The sequence below is a fragment of the Bos indicus genome, chromosome 17 (assembly GCF_029378745.1).
Source record: "Bos indicus isolate NIAB-ARS_2022 breed Sahiwal x Tharparkar chromosome 17, NIAB-ARS_B.indTharparkar_mat_pri_1.0, whole genome shotgun sequence".
In the NCBI taxonomy this organism is placed as follows: Eukaryota; Metazoa; Chordata; class Mammalia; order Artiodactyla; family Bovidae; genus Bos; species Bos indicus.
The window spans coordinates 55,821,843-55,828,127 of NC_091776.1; positions in this window are offsets into that span (position 1 = coordinate 55,821,843).

A 6,285-nucleotide genomic window follows, 5' to 3' on the forward strand; every position below is an offset into this window, starting at 1 on the left:
TCTTCCCAACCCAAGGATCAAACCTGTGTCTCCTGCATTGGCAGGCAGATTCTTTACCACCTGAGGCACCAGGGAAGCCCCAACTATGCAAGTTCAAATCCTACCTCTACCACTTTCTCCTCATGGGTCCTTAGGCAAGTTACTTAACCTTCCCACACCTCAGTTTCCTTGTTGGTGGACAATAAATAGTGGCTTCCTCTTAGTTGGCTCTTGTGATGAATATATGGCACAGAGTGCTTAGAAGAGTGTCTGGCATAATGTAAGCCCTTAAAAAGCATTCGCTCCATTTCTGTTTGGTTGAAAGTCAGTTATTCAAGAACCTGATGCTTCTTTTCTGTTGGAGCTGTGCAGTTTCCCTCCAGCTTATTTCTGGAGCCCATTACAGAGACACGTAGGGTTATAAAAAGCAATAGAAACATGCCACTCATTAAAGGTGAACAACAGAACCAGCCTTGTCCATTGCTTCCACAAGGGGGCAGTCAAGACTCAAAGGAAGCCTCATGAGCAGCCCACACAAGTCGGGCTTCATTTGGGTCCACAACTTAGTGACGTAAATTCTGGGTGTACATGGATTTTCATAACTTCTGTTTTTTAAACCAGCATAATAAGTGATCAAGGAATTAGGGAGAATGTTTGAGGACAGGTCTTTGAACCAATTCCATGGTGAATCACATCTTCCTTCTGCAATCAGGTTTAGGGGACTTCCCTCCTGGTCCAGTGGCTGAGACTCTGTGGTCCCAATGCAGGGGGTCTGGGTTTGATCCCTGGTCAGGGAACTAGACCATATGCTACAACTAAGAGTTCACATCCTGCAACTAAAGATCCTGTGTGCCGCAACTAAGACCCAGCACAGCCAAATAAATAAAATTAAAAAAAATGGGACCCAAATCAAATTTAAATCTGATAACAAAGTAAAAGAAAATGGGGTAACTTTTGGTTCTTTTCTCTTTCCCCCTTTCTCCCTCATTATTTATTTATTCATTCTTACAGACAACACGTAATTACAAAAAACCTTCCAAATGCCAGGCACCAAAAGAAGGCAGAGGTGAAAAAGATTAACACGGTTCCTGTTCTCTTAGGGGCTGACAGTCTGCTGGGAAAGACAATTTAAAAAAAAAAAGATCATTACACAATTGATTATTGTATCTACCACCATGATAAGACCTCAAAGTAAAACTGCAGGCTGCGTGAGCAGGCAAAGGGAGACCCCAAAGTTCTTGAAAAATTGGCATATGCAAGGCTTCCTTGAATACAACAACCTACCCTGAGGCAAAGGAATGGACATTAGCTAGAGGAAAGGGACAGAGGAAGAATGGTTTACTCATTCAACAATATTTGTAGGTTATCTGTTGTGGGCTTCATCCTTTTCTAGGTAAAAGAGTGATATGCTAATGAGGGACTAGAAGTAGGTGGCTGCCTTTGACAGGGGTTAGCTCATCTCTTTCTGAGAAGCTGAGACCTGGAGGAAGAGGAAGAGCCAGTCTTATGAAAATCTGGGAAACAGTATTACGGGCAGAGGAAACAGCACATATAAAGGCCCTGTAGCGGGAATGATCTTGGCATGTTTGGGGAACAGCCAATGGGCCAGTGAGTGGCTATAGCAGAGGGAGGTAAGGGCAGTGGTAGGCAATGACATCTACATGGATCACAGCCTTGTTCTAACTCAATGAAACTATGAGCTATGCCGTTTAGGGCCACCCAAGACAGATGGGTCATGGTTGAGAGTTCTGACAAAATGTGGTCCACTGGAGAAGGGAATGGCAAACCACTTCAGCATTCTTGCCTTGAGAATCCCTTAGAACTGTGGCATTGGAAAAGACTCTTGAGAGTCCCTTGGACTGCAAGGAGATCAAACCAGTCAATCCTAAAGGAAATCAACCCTGAATATTCATTGGAAGGACTGATGTTGAAGCTCCAATACTTTGGCCATCTGAAGCGAAGAGCTGACTAACTGGAAAAGACCCTGATACTGTGAAAAACTGAAGGCAGGAAGAGAAGGGGGATGACAGAGGATGAGATGGTTGGATGGCATCACTCACTCGATGGACATGAGTTTGAGCAAACTCCGGGAGATGGTGAAGTGTTGACAGGGAAACCTGGTGTGTTGCAGTCTGTGGGGTTGCAAAGAGTCGGACATGACTGAGCAACTGAACAACGAGGAGATGACATCTAAGAAGTAGCAGAGGTCTGATTTTGGAGGCCTTGGTAAAAGTTTGGGTTTTAATTGCACGGAAGGCTGTTGGGTGGATGGGTTGCGTTTCAGCAGAGGAATGTGGTCCCATTTAGGTTTTGAGATCACTCTGATCTGAAGTGAGGTGCTGATGCTGGAGGAGGATGAATGTGAAAGCAGGGCGTGGCAGGAACAGAATAAAGAACCCCAAAGGCATCCCCAGAACCTGTGTTAGGTTACACAACAAAAAAGAAAGATTGCTAAGTTGTGTCCAACTCTTGCGATCTATGGACTGTAGCCTGCCAGGCTCCTCTGTCCATGGGATTTTCCAAGCAAGAATACTGGATTGGGTTGCCATTTCCTTCTTCAGGGGATCTTCTCAACCCAGGAATTGAACCAAGGTCTCCAGCATTGCAGGCAGGCTCTTCACTGACTGAGCTAAGCAGGAATACTACAAAGGAATTTAAGTGGCAGATGGAATTAAGGTTGCTAACCAGCTGCCTTTAAATTACAGATTATCCGGGATTATCTGGGTGGGTCTAATGTTATCATAAGGGTCCTTAGATGGGGAAGAGGAAGGCAAAGGAGTCAGAACCAGAGAGATGACTTGAGAAACATTCTAGTGGCCTTTGCTGATTTTGAAGATGGGAAGAGGCCAGGAAGCAAGAAATGAGGGTGGCCTCCAGAGGGTGGAAAAGTCAAGCAAAGGTATTTTCCCTGAGAGCCTGCAGGAAGGAATGCAAGCCTGCCAGCAGCTTCATTTTCGCCCAGTGAGATCTGCTGCAGATGTTTAACCTCCAAAACAGTAAGATAATAAATGTGGACTGTGGGACTTCCCTGATGGTCCAGCTGTTAAGACTCCACGCTCCCAATGCAGGGGGCCTGGGTGCCAGCCCTGGTCAGGGAACTAGCTCTGACACGCTGCAACTAAGAGCCCACATGCTAGGACCTTCCTGGTGTTCCAGTGGTGAAGGATCTGCCTGCCAATGCAGGATTAGATTAAGGTCTAATTCTTAATCTGGGAGGATTCCACATGCCAAGGGGCAACTAAGCTGGTGCACCACAAACACTGAAGCCCTAAGTGCCCTAGAGCCCAAGCTCTGCAACAAGAGAAGTCACTGCAATGAGAAGACCATGCACTGCAACAGAATAGCCCCTGCTCACGGCAACCAGAGAAAGCCAGCAACAAAGACCCGACGCAGCCAAAAATAAATAAATAATTAATTAAATTAAGAAAAGAGCCTGCAGGCTGCAACTAAAGATTCCATATGCCACAACTAAGACCCAGTGAACCAATGTGTGTGTGTGGTTAGTTGCTCAGTCGTGTCTGACTCTTTGCAACCGTATGGACTGGAGCCCACCAGGCTCCTCTGTCAATGGAATTCTCCAGGCAAGCATACTGGAGTAGGTTGCCATTCCCTTCTCCAGGGAATCTTCCCAAACCAGGGATTGAACCTAGGTCTCCTGCATTACAGGCAGATTCTTTAACATCTGAGCCACCAGGGAAGCCAAATAAATAAAAATAAATAAATAAGAAATAAATGTGGATTGTTTTAGGTCACCAAGTTTATATAGCATCAATCAGAGATAAACACACAAGAAGATCTCTAAGAAGACCGCTGTCATCATTCAGACGAGCTTTGGTAATGGCTTAAGAAATATTTACCTTACCTACTAAATGTTGGGATCTGTCTTAGGTCCTCTTTCACGCTGGCCATCAGGCCACCTATCACCTTTACAGAGGCAGGACTTGGCCTTTCCTGAGTTTCTGTCAATATCCTCGCTCCAGAGCACAAGCAGTCCCCATACATGGGATTCCATGTCACCCAGTGGAATCAACACTTGGTGGTGGTGACAGGAGCAGATGGCTTGGGAAAACCAAAGGGCAGGGCGCCTTGGTGAACCAGCGTGTGGTTATGACACTTTGACTGGACCACCACAGATCTGACCTGACCACTCATCTGAGGTCTAGAACAGGTACACAAGATGAAACGCAGGTTTACCTGACACACACACAAAGGCACCAAGTCAACTCTGTACTTCCCTCTCCTGACCCTCAATAAATTAATCTCTGTTGGAATAAATAATCAATAAATCTGTTGGAAAGGGAATTCCTTCTTTCTGTGGGCCTTCTCTAGGGATGGATGGGTGATGCCTGGGTATCAAGCATCTTTGTATTTGTCAAATTGGAATTCAAAGTGTCTTGATCCGGGGACCTATTTTTAATAGGGTAACTCTCCAGGCTCAAACATTCAACATCCATGAATAATTTTTTTAAGGATTGGTAGTAACCAATGAATGTGGACACTATCTTAGAATGCTTTTTTAATCAGCAACCCAAGACAGTCCCTTATATTTAGAAGCCTGGATCTAGGGTTACATATCAAGATACATGTACAACGCTATTTTGCTGAATGCAGCTGTCATGGTGTGGGCCAGAGATAATTTGCTGATCCAGGAGCTGAGGCCAGCGATTTTATGTCTGCATCTGCTTCTGCCTGTAACTTGCGGGTAAAGACAGGGCCACTTCAAAGGCTGTAGCCGTATCACCCTTAGCAAAGCACAGATCAGCGGGTCAGGGACATTCCCTCCCTGAGGCTTTGCCCGCGGAGACAGTCAGTGCTCCCTCCTGCAAAGGGACTGCATGACACTGTTCCTTGCCTCTGCCTTAGCACTCTCATGTGTCCTTCTGCTTCTCTATGTCCTGTTCCCCACTAGCCTGATAACTGTTCCCAAGGGTCTCTATCCTATTGGAATCTCCAAAGTCTAGCACAGTTTCTATGGTTGAACAGGTGCTCTGTCATTTAAGATCTGATGAGGAAATGGAGGCGAGGGACAGCACAATGGGGAAACTGTCTAGAAAGCTAGCAGATGACTTTCACCCTGCTTGTGATAGGCATAGTAAGAAGCAGCCTACTTAAAGCAGAGAGTGGTTGTTTTTGTTTTTTTTTTTTTTTTTTTCCCTTCAGCATGTCTCTCCTTTCTTCGGGTAAAAAGCACTTTGGTTTTCCTTTGGGAAACCACCCTTCCCACACTCTCAATCCGTAAAGTTTGGGTGGAGCTGACTTCACCCTCCATTTCGCTGGCTGAATCCTGACTCATTTCCTGCCAGAGAAGGCGCCCCACAGCCTTGGACACTGCGTCACTCTGTGTTGGAAAGGGTGGCCACACCTGTGTGTTAATGGCTAGTATCCATTCTAATGGTTTGGTTCCTGCTCCAAATCAATCCTGCATTACTTCAAATTGAAACTTTTTCTCCTTGTAGCTATTACGGCAGAGTTACTTTATTTCCATAGACATTGCTTAGCTGGTAGGAAGAAATCTGAAGATGCTGGCAGACACTGTGTCTCTGTGAAACCAAAATGTGCTCAGAAGTTGAGAAGTAGATAACGGAGATGTTCTTAACAATACTGAACACCAATATCCGGCCATACCTGAAGTTATCTCTGGAATTTTCATTTTCAACTATATGAACAAGTAAACTCTTTGCTGTAGACTTTTTTTTTTGGGTCCACTGGCTGCTGAAACAGTCCCCTGGCTCTTGGCCAATCCATTTTCTAACTGTGCTTTCTGGAGTGAAGAAGGCATGATCTGAGTTCTGCAGGAGAAGACCATCACCTCACTCTGGGGGCCCGGAAAAAAAAAATCAAACCCTCACCTTGAGCCCAGAGCTCTCTGACTTTAGTGGGGCCAACACTTTCAGTGCCACCTGGAAGGGCACTTCACGCTATAAGCTAGATGTGAATTGATACCTTGCTAGCCCAACCCTCGGATTTCCCTGGTGGCTCAGATAGTAAAGTTGTCTGCCTACAATGCAGGAAACCTGGGTTCAATCCCTGGGTCGGGAAGATATGGAGAAGGAAATGGCCACCCACTCCAGTATTCTTGCCTGGAAACTGCCATGGACTGAGGAACCTGGTAGGCTACAGTCCATGGGGTCACAAAGAGTCAGACACAACTGAACAACTTCACTTTCACTTCTTTCTTTAGCCCAACCCTCAGCCTCTCTGTGGTCTTCCCTGAGGCTGGGATGAATGAGCCCATTATGGTTATGGGAGTCTCAAGAAGGTTGGGAACCCCAAGGAAACAGAACGTACACACCATGGTAAACCAGC